Here is an 18,235-nt window from a genome sequence, read left to right as displayed (position 1 = left end):
TCGTCGCTCACTCTTCCCTTTACAACTGTAAACTTTCCGTGGTTCACTGTGGTACCTGCGATTGTCAAGGAAACAAGACACAGAGCCTAGTCTCAGCTTTGATAATCTTGGGAAAATCTTTCAGGAGAAGAATTAGAGGAGACTGGAAAGTGAACTGTCTGAATGAGCAGAGACTGCCGAGGCACCGTCCCCATTCTTTAAGAGAATGGGACATCGTCTCTCATTTTTCGATGCCATTAATTGATCCGAGGTATTAAAAACACTCCACTTGCAGGTGGTCTTCTGTTGCTGATGTCGCTGTCAGGGTCAAAACAAACACCAACTCCCGGACTGAGAATCAAAGCCGGGTCACAGAGAAGAAAGCGAAAAAAATGGAATTGCTAGCTCACCACGGACAGCTACGCGAATACCACATATGTGTAGAATGACAGCCCTCAATCTAGTTATACATGCTTTCGTCAGAAGCAATCGCTTGATTATCTTTATTCATTTTCATCACTTGGCCTTATATGCATTAACATCTCAAGTTCAGATCCGAGTATTTCTGAATGTTATGTGGGTTTGCCTCTGCACATCCTTGCAGACAGTGAACTCCAGATTCAACTATCCGCTTGCTGATGAGATTTTTCTGCAAATCTCCTCAACCTTTTCCACCTCTTAACTTCAGTCTACGCCTCTGTTGTTCGGACAAGAGGAAACGTTTCTTTTAGTCTGCATTGTCCATGTCGCTCCTTATTTCGTGCATATGGAACACGTATCCTCACAGTTTCCTCTGCCTAAAGGAAACAATCCCAGTCAAAATAATCTGTCTTCATAACCTAAAGTTTTCAACTTGGTCAATTTCTGAACGGTTTCCAGTGCGATCACATGACTACTGCAATGTGAATTGCAGAACTGCAGGCAATATTTCGGGGGAACCGAATGAACAAATGAAATAAATGACTGCAGAAAGCCACAGAAACTTGTCTTTTCCAATGAAACATCTTTTACTCAATCCTGCGCTGTGCTCTTATCCTGAGCTCGATGCTCCATTAATCTCTTGTCCATGTCTGTAAAAGCTGCCCCACGAGGATTAGTCACAGAACAGCTGCATCGAAATGGATTGAATTGCTTGAAGATGCCGACCGTGGGATTGAGCACTTTCACCCAAAACAGTGACCGCAGCAGTCCAGAATGATCAGTGTAAATGTGAGTATTATATTTTACAATACCAAAGTGAAATGAGAGAGTGGACGTTTAGGAGAATTATTGATTGTGGGAGGGAGAGACCTGTCCCAGAATGTGTGGTTATGATATTTGAAAGACAAAGATTTGAGACAGCGGTGTTTGAAGAAGGAAATTTATCACCACCAAGAGTATTTTTATGTAAAACAAAGACTGATTTTCCCAGCGTTTGCTGAGCACACATTACATGGAGTAAAACGGGAAAAATGCCGATTGCTGTCACTTTGATTCGAGCAGAACTTGCTGTGTTTACAATTCCAAGGAAGAACGATTTCATGATCCTGGCGCCACTTGGAAAAGCACGATGCAAAAAGCAATAAGGATCGGGGCAGAGGTTATGTCAGGAACAAAACCACATGCACAACGGAATACTTGTCAAGCAGTGACTGAGATGTGGGAACTCGGGTTCGGTTGTATCTTTAACTTCTGTGTCTCCAGAGACTGTAGAGATTGCAACACTGGGGTTGTAGGAGATTAAGTTTGCTAGATATCTACAAAACTTCAAAGGTTCATTGGATACCACAGGGCATTGCTGAAATATATTTCTCAATAACACTGTATTTTACATCGGTTACTTCACCAATTTCCTCACTCATTGATGTAATCATATAACGGCATGTCATATACACCCAGTTCCCAGGTGTGGAATCAGAGAAATTGAGTTGCATTGCACCCAAAAGTAATTGGAAATGGTGATGGCATTGAGCGCGAGCATGTGGCTGCGAAAATGCAATCGGTGAGCGGAATGCCATTCTCTGATGATACAGAGGCGCGTGAAATATCGAGGCTAAAAGCTCCCGCCTTAACAACAGCGGCTTCAATTCCCACGCATCAAGAAGCAGTGGGACATCAGGCTGGGAGCTCCAATTTCACCTGCAAGAACTTGTATTGACATGGAACAGGGAACATTGGGACAACAGCTGGGCGAAAAGATACTCAACAATTTTAGCTTTAAGTGAAGTAGTTCTCAGCAGGATGCTTGTTTGTGGATTGAGAGAATATCTGCTACTGGGACAGTCTAAATTACAAAGAAGAATTCTCCAAAGTATCAATTCTTGGAGAAGCAGAGGATTCTGTACGTCATCTGCCAGTCCTTATATGGTTGACTTTGCACTGGATTAATTTCCATGAAGGGATTTTTTTGCTCGGGTCACAGTATTCACTTTCCTGCATATTTGCAAAGTTCGTTACTGTAAACGAAACCTCTGAAAGTTAACTGGTATATGCGATGTGGTGATTAGGCTCATGTTTACGTCAGTTATGCTGAAGAAGTGGATTCGAAATTCATCAGATCAGCAGTGATTCCATTGAATGACTGAGCAGAGAGAGTTTGAATGGAAGCTTCATGATGACATCTTGGGTGTTTTTGGAAAATTCCGCTACTTTGAAAGGTGATGAATATTGTACTGAAGAGGTGACAGTGATTATCTTTACTGCTTGTTCAATTGGGGAACAATACTGCTATTAATCATGTCCGTGCTAACATCAGGGCTCTTTAGGCCCCAGCTGGGCATCGGGCGAGTGGCGCAATGGATAACGCGCCTGTCTACGAATCAGGCGATTGTAGTTTCGAATCCTGTCTGGCTCGAGAGCCGTGCTGGTTTTTATTACGCATAAAAACTGATTTTTCTGAAGCCGAAATAAGGTATGAGTTCCGAATCTGCAGGAACGAGAATGCCTTAATTAAATGTCCCCGAGAACATGAGATTCAATGTTTCAACGTCATCACAGAAGGGAAGCCGAATAGTGGCACACGTTGCTCCTGGGCACCTTTCCATTTCATAAAGACACCGATCGAATCACTGCTGCTCACGGGAATGCTCGGCTTTGAGCATTTTTTGAAACTCTTTGACCAGTGGTAGCAGAGTAGAATGAAGGGTTAACTGTCCAACTGAGTTTTATCGAGAGTGAGTTCCAGAGTCTACCACCCACTGACTGATAAAGTTTTCCTACAAATCGATTCAAAGCTTTCTGCATCTTATCTGAAACCTACAAACCTTGGGGATCGCTCAAGAACAAGTGTTTCCTTCAGTCTGTCATTCCAAGCTCCTCATTATTTCGGATGTATCAATCATGTCTCCTCACAATCTGCTCCATTCGGAGAAAAATAACCGCCATTTTGCCTCGGCCCGACCACTCAAAGCATTCTTCGGCAGGAAATGCAGACTGGAACGTCGCTATTTGTTTTGGTGAATGTATAGTAAAATTTACTCGGAATGCTTTAGCAATGTTGACTTTCAGTTTTTAAAACAGAGAGAAAATTTGTCACAAAATTAAGAAAATGAAGGACAATGAACAGAATATAGATGGCCCACAGAACTCAGCATTTCAAACTAGACTTAATTGTGCTGTTCCAAAAATGCACAATGGTGCTGTCAATTAAACCCCATAAACACAGATAGTAAACTGGTTAACATGTGGAAATTAGAGCAGCAGAAGAAGAGAGACACACACATCATTGGCATCGATTGGCACCTTGAAAGCCTTGCTGTAATTAGGTGTGGCTGATACTTTGGCAATGGTTAACAAAGTATTTAGGCTGTCAAATGCAGTTTGAAATTCTGGTGTTCACTGAAATTTTCTTTCCTGTTTTTAACAATTCGGTGAGTGGAGTAGACCCACTGCTAACATTCAGCACAAAATTTCAGCAAAAGCCACTCAATCTGGGAACCGTAGCACTGCACATTTTGTCAACAATGTCGACAAGTCCCCTGTAACTTTCGTTTTCACATCCCGTGGGACTATTTGTCCGTGTACAACGAGATAGCCTAGGAAGGTGACTTTTGCTTTGGCAAAGATTTCAGGTAGGTTTACAAACCAGTTTGACTTCCGAATTCGATCAAACAAACCCGATAAATGCTGTAAATATTCAATCCATCAGAGACTGAAAGTACCAGGCGCAATATACACCACAGAGTAGTGTATCCGGCAATTACCTTGTCAGTTAATCCCTGAAATGTGGATTATGTGCTTTTCGTACAAATGACATTACTTTAAATTTCTGCAGGCCAGTTGGCGTTACAAAGTTGCTTTGATCGTTCTGACTAAGTTCACTGCCAAGAACCTTTAAGGAAGTCCAACTTAGAAATGTAAGTTGGTCTTCCAACCTTTTCCACACAGTCCTCCAACTGCAGATATGTATATGCATCAGTCTTTCTAACAACATTGACTTTGTGATAGTCCACACACAACTGTTGGGTATTATCTGGCTTTGGCACCATGATGATGGGTGATCTCCATTTATTGAAACGCATTTCGGTTATGCCATTTGGAGCATACGTGCTATCTCCTTTCAAATTTGTACCAAATTTCGAGAGTTATGCCTGCAAGGATGATACAAAATCAGAACAGCATCTCCAATATTTACATAATCTACAATTAGGTTATTAATTCCCAGTTTATTTCAGCAGATCTCCCCATGTAAGACTAATAAAACTTTCGATTTTCTTCTGGATGATAATTGAATAATTATACTAATATTGGACAAATTTTGCATTGTCCAATTTTATTTCAGTAAAGTCTAATGCAGAATTCCCTGACATTGGTTCTTCCCAGTGTGTTGTAGTCAATAACACATTCTCCTCTTGCGTTCATTCTCTGCCAAATACCGGTAGAGCATATTCCTATCGCACATTCTGTGAGATTCCTTCATGCCTTGCGTCCCTATCAAGTAGCTAACCTCACTCAATTTCATCTCAATGTGATAAGGTTTTCTAAACCTTGCTTTAAGGTTTCACCGATTCATGAAATTTAAATTGTTCCCAGTGGCATTATTCCCATTATTTCTCAAACACTTCCTGCTTAACCATTTCCTGTGATACTTTTAAATGCTGTCTCTACAACTCTCCAACATTATTTCGTCCAACTCGAAAATGTAATCTGACTTATTATTCTTTCTTAATAATTTTTAATGATCCTCTTACTTTATACCCAAAAATTAGTTTCAGATGGACTTAATTCGATGGATTCTTTCGGTACATCTCAAATCGCAAACAGCACTGATGCAACTCCCTCATGGTAATAATGTCGCTACTTTGAACCATAAAACCTCAACAGATTCTTTAATAATTGACACTCCAGTGTACCCTGTGATTCTGGTTTGTACACAGTAGATTTGAATCGGTTTTATTCCCAAGCTATCTATATACTCCTTGAAAAGTTTGGATGTGAAGTTAGACCTTTGATCTAATTGTATCTCTAATGGTAGTTTTAATCTAGTTTTCAAAAAAAATCGTAATTCTTCCAAAATACTTTTAGCTGTCACATTGCACAATTGAACAACATTTGGAAATCTCATCAATACATCCATTAATGTTAATTAATACTTATTCCCATCTTTTATTGAATGTCGGAAACCTACAATATGCATTTAGACACTTAAGAAAGACTCATCGAACGCTGGAATATGTATTAAAGTGCAGGATTTATTATTTCCCACCGTTTTCCGATTAGTCGAAACGTATGACACGTCTGGCAAAATTCAACTATATTCCTCTTCAATCCAGGCCAGTAAAAATATCTCTGTAATTTAGACTCCGTGACCTCCAAGTTGTGACACATGCGGCACTCGGACCACCATTTTTCTGTACCCTACTGGAAACAAATCTGCCCATTTTTCACGTGCTTGAAAACGTATTGTCTCCATTTCCTCCTTAACATATCATTTGCGAAGTAATATCACGCAGCAATGCATTCACTCTCCTTCCAAGTACATGTCTTCTGATCGAACTGCTTTAATTTTTCATCTTTCTGCTCCAACTCAGTAGACAATAGACAATAGACAATAGATGCAGGAGTAGGCCATTCAGCCCTTCGAGCCTGCACCGCCATTCAATATGATCATGGCTGATCATTCCCAATCAGTATCCTGTTCCAGCCTTATCTTATTAACCCTTGACTCCACTATCTTTAAGAGCTCTATCCAATTCTTTCTTAAATGAATCCAGAGACTGGGCCTCCACTGCCCTCTGGGGCAGCGCATTCCACACAGCCACCACTCTCTGGGTGAAGTAGTTTCTCCTCATCTCTGTCCTAAATGGTCTACCCCGTATTTTTAAGTTGTGTCCTCTGGTTCGGCACTCACCCATCAGCGGAAATATGTTTCCTCCTGCCAGAGTGTCCAATCCTTTCATAATCCTATACGTTTCAATCAGATCCCCTCTCAGTCTTCTAAACTCAAGGGTATACAAGCCCAGTCGCTTCAGTCTTTCCGTGTAAGGCAATCCTGCCATTCCAGGAATTGACCTCGTGAACCGACGCTGCACTCCCTCAATAGCCAGAATATCTTTCCTCAAATTTAGAGACTAGAACTGTACACAGTACTCCAGGTGTGGTCTCACCAGGGCCCTGCACAGCTGCAGAAGCACCTCTTTGCTTCTATACTCAATCCCTCTTGTTATGAAGCATAGCAGAGCTGAATATCCTTGCATTTTTAACGTTTGCATCCTGCGGTGACCCACTAATCTGATAAAAAAAATTGTAATCAAGTTTCAGCTTTATTATCCGTGCCTTCATCTTGTGACTCTGTGATCGCGTTCGGACACAATCTGAGAAAATTCCTTGATAGAGTCCGACATTGCTATACTTGCCTGCACCTCGACTGGCTTTTCAATTGGAGAAGGCAACACGCTGACTGGTGATTGAGCTATATCATTTGCAAGCACAACTTATATTCTTGGAGCTGAGAGTTTGTCCAGACCTCCCACCACAAATTCCCCACTCTTTTCTGCCCGCTCTAGCCTCACTGTAAATTACTATGCAATTTTTTCGTCCCTCCATGAATACCCGGACGCAATGTCCTTCAGGAGTACATATTTCCCCATCCTTCTACATCACAGAGTGAGACGATCCTGTGTTCCTTAATATTGTTCCGTCTTTATCTGCTACTCCTTGGCAAGGTAAATAAAGTTTAACTTTGCTGGTATATTTTTCAAGCACGTCCCCCTTACCAACCTCTGATCGGATTGTGCACTCTGATGCAGCCTTCCAGTCTCCAGTGCATTTTCTATTACCATGCCAGGCTTGTTTTGTTTTCCTGCATCTGACTTTCCAGTGCTTTTCCTAGTTCTCCAACACTGATTTCATGTGGAGAAAGTGAGGACTACAGATGCTGGAGATCTTCAGATGCTGCAGATACTTGCAGCTCTGATTTCATGTGGCCTACGTTATTGCAATTAAATCCTCAGGTCTTGTTCCCTTCAAGCGTTTCCTCCTTAGCCTGTGACAAGTCATCCTAATGATCTTCACAGAGATTCAATTTTCCCTTTCCACGTGAGGACTTTTGCCCCAATTTCTATGCCTCAGTCTTAAAATGATTCTGGAAGCCCATTCTTTTTTTCTGGTCCAGTTCATAACAATCAGCCATTTCAGCTGCTAACCTTGCCGTTTTAACAATGTGCCCTTCCAGATTAAGCTTATCTTCAGTCTTTATCCCCAGCCTTTTAAGGTGAATTCCTTTAATAATTGCAAATTTCTGAAGTTCAGACTCTGTCTCCGTTTCTCTCTCTGTTATGCTGCTCTCTCTTCTTCCCTTTCTCTGCTTCTAATCGTATCTCAAACTGCTTCACATCTGATGTCCTTTCCTTATCTCTCGCGTCTAACTCAAGCTGCTTTATTTTCAATTGAATTTTAACCATCTATACAGATTCTCATGCATTTTGCAGCTTACTTAAATACTGAGCTACTGCGGGAATTATCTCTCCTTTCCTCACAGAAAGAGGCAATACAATCCCAGCATGTCTGCTAATACCAGAAGCCTGGCCTGAATTTTTTTTTTGTAAAACTACCAACTTTACATCGTCCATAGCCAGACAACTGTTTGTACCTACATGAGACATTGTTTTCCCAAGCATTGTCTACCCCATTCCAAATTAATACCCGAACTAAAGACGCTAGCACCTATCAGTTGCTCTTTTAATTCATCAACTACCTCCCAATTTGTTATGGTCTAGCCTAAACTATTCGATCCGTTATTAGGAAGACAACCCAGACCGTAACATTATATTTTGTTTCGTTAACTGTGCAGTGAAAATTACCCAAGTAAGCTAGTTACAACGCTTATTCACAAAATGACGGATTGAAAAACAAAAGAAAGAGAATATAGAATACCCACAGAACATTGTCTATCCAAAGTCGACTTAATTATGCTGTTCTGAAAATACACAATAATTCCAACAAACCAAGCACCTTAAACACAGTAAACAGGAAACAGAAGCTGACAGGTAAAACGTAGAAGGGCTGAAGGAGAGAAGTTTTAGTTGGTGAATAACTGCTGCAGGATCTTAAAATCGGATTTCCGCTTTCCCGAATGACCACTCTTTTTGCCATTATACAGTTCATTTCAGAAACTCTTTGGCCTCAAGCCTCAGCTGTTTCCAGAGAAACAAAAGGCCTCACAGCGAACACTTTCATCTCTGTAACACTTCATCCGATTCGGAGCCTGAACTGTTTCACAACGCCTTTGATAAAAATGATATCTAGACACATTAACCTTGAGAAAAAGTACAGCTCCCTTATTTTAAAAGAATGTAATATCTTTGTGACAGCCCAGTCCGTCCAATTCTACGTTCATAAGTGAAAGTCTTCGAACAGACAATATCTAGGTATATTTGAAGGTTATATAACAATGTTCTTGTCTTTATTGAGGTTTTCTAGGGCTTTCTTTTCTTGTGTGTTCAGTTTGTTTTCTTCCCTATTTCGGCTCAGAGTACATGCAACTGTCTGTCTGATCGTTTGTTGTGTTTCATCCGTGAGATTTTTGTCCTTCACTGTGGTTCCTAGTGCTGCTAGAATTCTTTGTTGTCAGCGTCTCGGTAATTTAAATTTAATCCTTTGATGAGAACCGCTTTTTCTGTGTCTGATAGGGTCCGGTCTGATAAGTTCTTTATCCATGCCTCTGTGTTATCGGTTTTGTCTTTTTTTGTGAGTTTGTCCAGTTTTTTTTTCAGGTCCCGATTTTTCTTTATCTGTGTTTCTCGTTGTTTGGTGTTAATGGCTCGTTCTACCGCGTCTGTCCATTCTTGATTTGTTGCTTGTCTGAGTAATGCTTTTTGGCGCGCAATTTCCCGTTTGTATTTTCAAACGAGTTTCATGAACTAGAATGTTTCGGTCAGGAAATGCATTCTCACCTTGCTGATAGGAATGGAAGAATATATGTTGGCTTCACCACTGCTGAACAGATTAAACATATCATTTTGCCTTCCGAATTAGTTGATGCTCCTGCAGAAAAGTCAATGTGACTCATATCCCAGCACAGCCAGTTCGGTGTGTAGTTCAGAGTCCTGCAATATCACAATCAATTGAAAAGGACTTTATTGATTGTTCCTTATAAATATGGCATTCTCCATTTCATAGTGCATTGGACAATATTATGCCCACTCACTTACTCATCGGTACATCACTCAATTTTAGCACCCCTAACGTTCCATTGAAGACTTGACTACCAAACTACTTTCAAGAAGAAAATGCTTATTTTTAACACCGAAGACTGAGCTGATCCAATGCCTGTTGGAAATCAACCGTCATTCTGTCCATCTCAATTTTTTGTTTAGTGTGTCTCAGTGCCTGTCACCTTAAAAGTGTGCCCTCCAATTTTGAACTTCACCATCCTGCACAAACGATTTAGGCCAGTTGCCTATCCATGCCCCTCATGATTTTCTCAACGGTGAGAACGTTACGCGCTTCCTGGAACATTCCAGTGAAAAAGCCCCTGCCTACCTCATCTCCACGCTTAACTGAAGCCCTCAGGTTCCCGCAACATCCTTGTAAATCATTTATGCATAGTTTCAATTTTCACAAAATCCTTCCTGTAGAAATTGACCATAACTGCAAGCAGTATTCTAAATGTGATCCCACCAATGCTCGACATAGCCACAACATGACATTCCAACTTGGATAATCGACTTTCTGACGAGTGATGAAAAGCGTGCCAACTACTTTCTTCACCACCTTGTCAACTTGTGACAAACGTTTACTTGCTTTTATAAGTCTTTCCTTGACTGATACATTTGTGATTGCCACTATGTTCTGCTGCCTTCACGGATATGTGGCCCAATATACAAAGTCTCTCCGTCCTCTGTGTTTCCACGTGTCCTGCCATTCATTGAGTAAACAGTGGACGTGTTACTTCCAATGTGCATCACCTCATGTTTTTCATGTTAGTTTCAACATCCCCTCTCTGAATTTGACATTTAATAGATCCATCTCTGCGCTCCTCCATCCTATAACATTCTTCCTCACTATTAACCATTTTCATTCGTATCATCGACAACTCTGCTTATCATTTTCACCTAATTTGTTCTATATTCTTTACACGCATTCACAAAAGACATGGGAACAAGCATTCATCCCTGAGCTACACCATTGAATACAAGTTCCAGTCACACAAACAGCCTTTTATCGCCATCCTGTGTCTCCTACGACCACCAAATTAATGTTGGATCCAATTTGCCAGGGGACCTTAAATCCCTTTTCACTTTTTTCATCTTACAAATCTCCAGTGTGGTGTCGTGTTAAAGGCTATGTTGAAATCCACACAAACAACACCAACTTCACTATTCTCATTAAAAAAACCTGATCACTTGCCAATAAAATGTATTTAATCCAATCTGTTAGGCATGACATTATGTAACAAAACCGTGATGACTGCCCCTGATGAAACCTTGCCTGGACAAGTGGCAGTCAACTCTCTCCTTCAGAGTTTGCTCCGAAAGGATCCCTTCAACTGACGTGAGACTCACTGCTGTGTGATTCTCTGTTTTCTTCTCTCCCAATCTTGCTGCAAAGAGGAACTGCGTTAGTCCAGTCCACTACAAACTCGAAGAGGAAAGTAAGACATTGCTCAGAACACCTGTAATTTCCTCCCTTGTCACAGAGAGCAACATAAGATACAAGTCCGTCCTGAATTGGGAATATGCCCACCTCAAGCCGGTCAGAACCACGAACACTTCCTCAGTCCCTATGTCAAACTGCTTTATAAACTTTCCATCCCTGTTCCTGCATTCTGCCCCTATATCTTACTTCATGAGGACTGTTGACTTCAAGAGGATGTCAAGAAAGACAACCTGCATCAATGAAGCAGAAAACTCAAAAAGGTATCATGCTGTAAGGTTGAGAGAAATAGGCATTGATGGGAAGGGTGCGGGCAGTAACAAATTAAAAATACTATACATGCATGCACGAAGCAGTAGAAATAAGATGGATGAGTTTAAGGCTCTTTTGGATATTTTAAGATATGATATTGAGGGGATAACTGAGACGTTGCTTCAAGTGGACAGGGAAATGAATATTCAAGGCGACACGTGCTATCGTAAGGACAGACTGACGGGCAAAGGGGATGGGGTGGCCATGTTGGTAAGGGATTATATTCATTCCCTTTTGCGGAGGAACCTAGAATCAGGTGATGCAGAGTCAGTATGGATAGAATTGAGAAAGCTAAGGGTAAAAAGACTCTCTTGGGAGTTTTCTCCAGGCCCCCAAATAGTAGTCTGGATGTCGGATGTAATTTGAATGAGGAGCTGAAATTGGCCTGTCGCAAGGATGTTTCTCCAGTTGTTATGGGGGACTTCAACGTGCAGGTAGACTAGCCGAATGAGGATGGTATTGGAATCAAGAAAGAGACTTTGTGGAGTGCTTCCGAGATGTATTCTTGGGAACAGCTGGTGCTGAAGCCTACCAGGGAGAAGGCAATTCTGGATCTGGTATTGTGCAACGAACCAGAATTGATCAGGGACCTCGAAGTGAAGGAGCCATTGGGAAGTAGTGACCATAATACAATACATTTCAATCTGCAGTTTGAGAGGGAGAGGGAACAATCGGAAGTGACAATATTTCTGTTGAATAAAGGGAACTATGGAGCTATGAGGGAGGATCTGGCCAAAGTTCAATGGTGTAATAGCTTAGCAGGGATGACAGTGGAGGAACAATGGCGGATCGTACTGGGTATAAAACAGAAGTTGCAGGATTGGTTCATTCCAAAAAGGAAGAATGATCCTAAGAGGAGGCATGGGTGGCCGTGGCTGACGAGGGAAGTTGAGAAACATATAAAGTTAAAAGAGAAAAAAATATAACATAGCAAAGATAAGTGGGAAAACGGAGCACTGGGAAGCCTTTAAAGAACAACAGAGGATTACTAAGAAGGAAATACGCAGAGAAATAATGAGGTCTGAAGGTAAACTGTCTAAAATATAAAGGAGGAGAGTGAAACGTTTTTTTAGTTATGTGAAAGGCAAAAAAAATGGTGAAGATTAAAATTGGGCCATTGAAGACAGAAACAGGCGAATATGTTACGGGGAACAAAGAAATGACAGAAGAATTGAATTAGTACTTCAAACCTGTGTTCACTGTGGAAAATACAAGCAATCTCCCTGAGGTAACTGTGGCTGAAGGTACTGAACTTAAGGGAATTCATATTTTCCAGGAATTGGTATTGGAGAGACTGCTAGGTCTGAAGATTGATAGGTCCCCGGGGCCTGATTGTCGACATCCCATGGTACTGAAGGGCGTGGCTAGAGAAATCGTGGATGCGTTGGTGATTATTTTCCAGAGTTCGATAGATTCGGAATCAGTTCCTGCGGATGGGAGGGTGGCTAATTTTGTACAAACTTTTCAAGAAAGGTGGGAGAGAGAAAGCATGAAATTATATATCCTCTTAGTCTGACTTCAGTGGAGGGAAAGATACTGGAGTCTATTATAAAGGATGAAATTATGACATATCTGGATAGTAGCAACAGGATAGGTCAGAGTCAGCATAGATCTATGAAGAGGCAATCATGCTTCACGAAACTTCTGGAATTTTTTGAGGATGTATCTCTGAAGATGGACAAGGGAGATCCAGAAGACGTAGTGTACCTGGACTTTCAGAAAGCTTTTGATAAAGTCCCACATAGGAGGTTAGTGAGCAAAATTAGAGCGCATGGTATTGGGTGCAAAGTACTAACTTGGATTGAATGTTGGTTCGCTGCCAGGAAACAAAAAGTTGTGCTAAATGGCTTCATTTGGCGATGGCAGGCAGTGACCAATGGGGTACCGCAGGGAACAGTGCGAGGACCGCAGCTTTTTACAATAAATATTAATGATATAGAAGATGGTATTCGTCATAACATTAGCAAATTTGCTGATGATACTAAGCTGGGTGGCAGCGTGAAATGTGAGGAGGATTTTAGAAGATTACAGGATGACCTGTACAGGTTAGGTGAGTGGTCAGATGCATGGCAGATGCAGTTTTATGTGGATAAATATATGGTTATACACTTTGGTGAGGAGAACAGGAAGACAGATTAAGACCTAAATGGAATCAATTTAGGTAAAGGGGCAGAACAAAGAAATCTGAATGTTCTTGTCCACCCGCCAATGAAGGTAATCATGCAGATAGAGCAGATACTGAAGAAGGCTAATAGCATGCTGGCCTTCACAACAAGAGGGATTTGTTATAGTCGCAAAGAGGTTCTTCTGCAACTGTACAGGGCACTGGTGAGACCACACCTGGAGTATTGTGTGCAGTTCTGGTCTCCAAATTTGAGGAAAGACATTCTGGTTATTGATGGAGTTCAGCGCAGGTGCACGAGGTCAATTCCTGGAATGGTAGGACGACTTCACGTTGAAAGACTGGAGCGACTGATCTTGAATACCCTTGAGTTTAGAAGACTGAGAGAGGATCTGATTGAGACATATTAGATTATTAAAGGATTGGACACTCTGGAGGCAGGAAACACTTTTTCGCTGAGAGTGAGTGCCGAACAAGAGGACACAGCTTAAAAATAAGGGGTAGACTATTTTGGACAGAGATGAAGAGAAATTCCTTCACCCAGAGCGTGGTGGCTGTGTGGAATGCTCTGCCCCAGAGGGCAGTGGAGTCGCAGTCTCTGGATTCATTTAAGAAAGAGTTGGATAGAGCTCCCAAGGAAAGCGGAATTGTGTTATGGAGATAAGGCAGGAATAAGATACTGTTTAAGGATGATCAGTAATGATCATATTGAATGGTAGTGCAGGCTCGAAGAGCAGAAAGGCCTACTCCTGCACCTATTGTCTATTGTCTATTGTTCGCCAGCTGAACAAGTAAAGTGATTCACTCAGCTATCCCATTTGCTGACACAGCTTTACTTTCACACTGGAGAGAGATCATTCAGAGATTTTATCTCGAAAACGCTGTATTCAGGCTTTGTCTTTATAGAAAATATTTTGCTTTGAGCCACAGGCTGTTACAGTGAGAAATGGTTTGAATTTTCTCTAACTGAGAAAACATTCACTTGATTCCACTTCATGTGGCGACACCTATCTGTTCACATCTGACATGACGGAGAATTTGCTCTCTGTTGTTTATCATATCCAAGAACAGAACTGGGGCACAAATACCAAGCACATGATTTCTATATTCATTGACCTACGAATTCGATGCTAATGGCTCACATTGTAGTGGGATTCATCAACAAGAGAACTTTTCAGGATTAACACAGTTCTGTCTTATGTGCAGGGGGTCATTACACAAGCACAGTATCAAACTTCCTCAGGGGCAAGACCAAAAGATGCTAGAAAGAGAAATCGGAGTTAACAGTTTCTGTCCAGTGTCCCCGGCCTTACCACGTATGGTTCACAGGAAAATTTTGGTCTATATGCAGAAGATATGTGGTGGCGCAGTAATTTGGAGGAAACGAGATGTGGGGATAGATCCGAAAGAGAGAGACAAACAGTTTGACATAGTAATTGATAAAGCTCTGTTTGGAGCATTAACAACTGTTCACGGAGACCGTTAGTGACGAACCATAGGTAGCGTGTAATGCCTGCTCTGCTATAACTAGGCATGGTGAGTGTTTCGGGCCAGGACATGGAAGATTTCAGGCCTCTAAAACGATTGAAATTGATATGGCGTTGCGGGGTTAAAAGCAGAAAATGGTCTGTTGCTTTTTCAGCATGCACGGAGCTATGGTGGAACCCTGCAGTAAGACTGAGATAGAGAGTTGGCTCGGAAAAGTGGTTTTGTGCTAAAGGAGCAGTCAACTGGAAGCTCAGGGACATTTTTGACGATAGAAATTGGTATTCTGAAAAACGGTCATTCAGTCCACACTTCGTTTCCCAAGGTAGTGGCGACCACAATATGAGCAATGAATCTAGTAGACTGGATTGTGCGAAGTGTAGGGAAAGTGTTGCTTCACCTTGAAGGTGTATTTGAGCACTTGTATAGTAGCAGGGAGGTCAGAAATGGACAAGTGAGGCGAAGAAAGAAGCAAGAAGGAAGAAAGCACAGAAGATATTGTTAGAGGTGTTGTTAATCATTGGGTAAGAAAGCGACCGTAAAGGCACTAAACCTGAATGCTCATACTTTTCAGAACAAGGCTGGAGATATAACGGCATAAATCATCACGAACGAAGACGATTTAGCAGACATTGCAGAGACTTGGAGACAGCATAGTCAAGACTAGGAGTTAAATATTCACGGGCATGGGTCATTTGGAAGGATAGAAAGGATGGTAAGGAATGTGGTGTAACTCAAACATTCAAGGACAACCTCAGACCGATACTGACACACGATATAGGTTCTATGGAGAATGAGTTTGAATCCATTTGTGAGGACATTAGAAGTTCTAAGAAGAAAATGTCACTGATTGTCAGAGCTTATCCGCCTCCATATTTTAAGATCACGTTGGGGAGGGCACTAAACAAATACACAAATAACACCTGAAAAATTGGTATGACAATTTTCATGCGGAATTTAACCAGCACGTCGATCGGTCGAAGCATCTCAAACGAGGAGAGTGCTGAATGTATCTGCGGTAGATTTCTTTAAATACTGTCTCATGGAATAGGCCAACAACGGGAGAGGCCAAATTAGATTTGGGACTGGGGAATGAACACGGCAAGATGACAGATTTGGCGGTAGGTGAGCACTTTGGTGAGAGTTACTAGTATTCAGTTATGTTTACTTTAGCTTTTCAAAGGGATAGGTTTACACCGGAGGAGAAGCGCTGCTGCTGGTGGAAAGAAAATTATATGCGATTAGCTAAGATTATGCATGCACAGGTTGGGCAAGGAAACGGCAGGGAATGGGCAGAATAGAAATGTGAAGCTTATTCAAGGAACAGGTTCTGTGTGTCTTTGATAAGTATGTATCTGTCACAGAGGAAGGAAATTGTCAAGCGCAGGAGTCATGATTTCTAAGGATGTTGAACCTCTTGTGAAGATGAAGAAGGCTTGTGTTAGCATGAGATGTGAAGGCTCAGTTAGGGCGATTGAGAGTTTCAAGTTAAACAGGAAAGACCTGAAGGGAGACTGAGGACGAGCCAAGAGGGGAGCTGATAATTTGTTGGCAGATAGGATAAGGAAAAATCCTTAAGTTTTCCATAAGTATGTAAGGGCTAAAAGAATGAATGGAATAAAATATGGCCAATGAAGGACATATGTGGTAAGTTGTGCGTGGAGTCGGAAGCGATGGGGGAAACGCTGAAGCAACATCTTTCGTCAGTATTCGTTCTGAAATACAAAATGTTGTCGAGGGCAATACTGAGAGACAGGCTACTAGACGAGACAGGATTGAAGTTCCCAAGGACGAGGTGTTACAAATTCTGAAAATGTGAAAATATATAAATTCCCCTGGGTCGGATGGGATTTATCCTAGGATTCTCTGGGAAGCCAAGAATCAGATATCTGACCCTTCGACTTTGATTTTATGTTGTCATTGTATAAAGGTATAGTAGCAGAACACAACAGGATAGTAAAAGTTGTTCCTTCATTCAAGAAGGGGAGTGGAGAAAACCCTGGTCATTGTAGACAATTGAACCTTCCGTCGGATGTGTTGGAAAACTTCTAAGAGATAAGATTTGTAATCATCTCGATTGGAATAAGTCTATGAGGGCAATCAAGCCGGGTTTGTGAATGGGAGTTCGTGACTCATAAATATTATTGAGATCTTTGAGTAGGTCATTACACTGGATGTCGGTTTTCTCACTGAATTGGAAAGTCCATTTCCAGAAGTTTCGTCACTCTACTAGTTAACAATTTCAGTGGGTCTCCAGGCTAAGCACTGTTCATGAATCTTGCTTTCTGTTTATATGTTTGGGTTTCTTTGGGTTGGTGATGTCATTTCCCGTCCAAATATAATTTCCTGTTCTTTTTTCTCGAGGGTAGTCGATGACATCGAACTCGAAGTGTTTGTTGGTAGAGTTCTTGTTGGGATGCCATGTTTCTAGCAATTCTCCTGCATGTATCTCTTTGGATTGTCCTAGGAAGGATGTGTTGCCTCAATCGAATGTAGAGTTCATCTAATGTAGTATTTGTTACAGTTCTTGCACGGTAATTTGTAAATGATATCAGCTTTTGCATATGGACAAATAGGCAGAAAAGGAGCCTCCGGGAAACATGAATATCAGCTAGCCACAAAACGACGTGACCCTCTCTCACTGGTATCTTTACATACAGATAAGTAAGGGCACAACTTTGACTGGGACAGCACATCCATCCGAGCACAAGTGAAACAAAGACACACACGAGAATTCCGAGAAGCATGGCATTCCAACCGGAAATCTATCAAAAAGCACATCGAGGTAGACCCCATTTATCACCCCCTGAGAAAAAGAACAGGAAATGATATCACTACAGGAAATGTAGTGGGCTGAGAAGTGGCAGATGGAGTTTAATCTGGAAACGTGTGAAATGATTCATTTTGGAAAGTCAAACTTGAATGCAGAATACAGGGTTAAATGCAGAATGCTTGGTAGTGTTGTGGAACAGAGAGATCTTGGTTTCCATATCCATCTATCCCTCAAAGTTGCCATCCAAGGTGATAGAGTTGTTGAGAAGGAATATGTTGTGTTGCCTTTCAATTGCTGGGGGATTGGGTTTTCAAGCCGTGAGGTTATGCTGCAGCTCTATAGAGCCATGGTTAGACCCCACTTGTAAAATTGTGTTCAGTTCTGATCCCCTCATTACAGCAAGGCAGTGGAGGCTTTATGGAGGGTAAATTGGTGGTTTACCAGAATGCTGCCTCTACTGGAGAGCATGGCTTACGAAGAAAGGTTCAAGG

Source organism: Chiloscyllium punctatum, chromosome 28, assembly GCF_047496795.1.
Source record: "Chiloscyllium punctatum isolate Juve2018m chromosome 28, sChiPun1.3, whole genome shotgun sequence".
Lineage (NCBI taxonomy): Eukaryota > Metazoa > Chordata > Chondrichthyes > Orectolobiformes > Hemiscylliidae > Chiloscyllium > Chiloscyllium punctatum.
Note: the sequence above shows the minus strand (reverse complement) of the source record.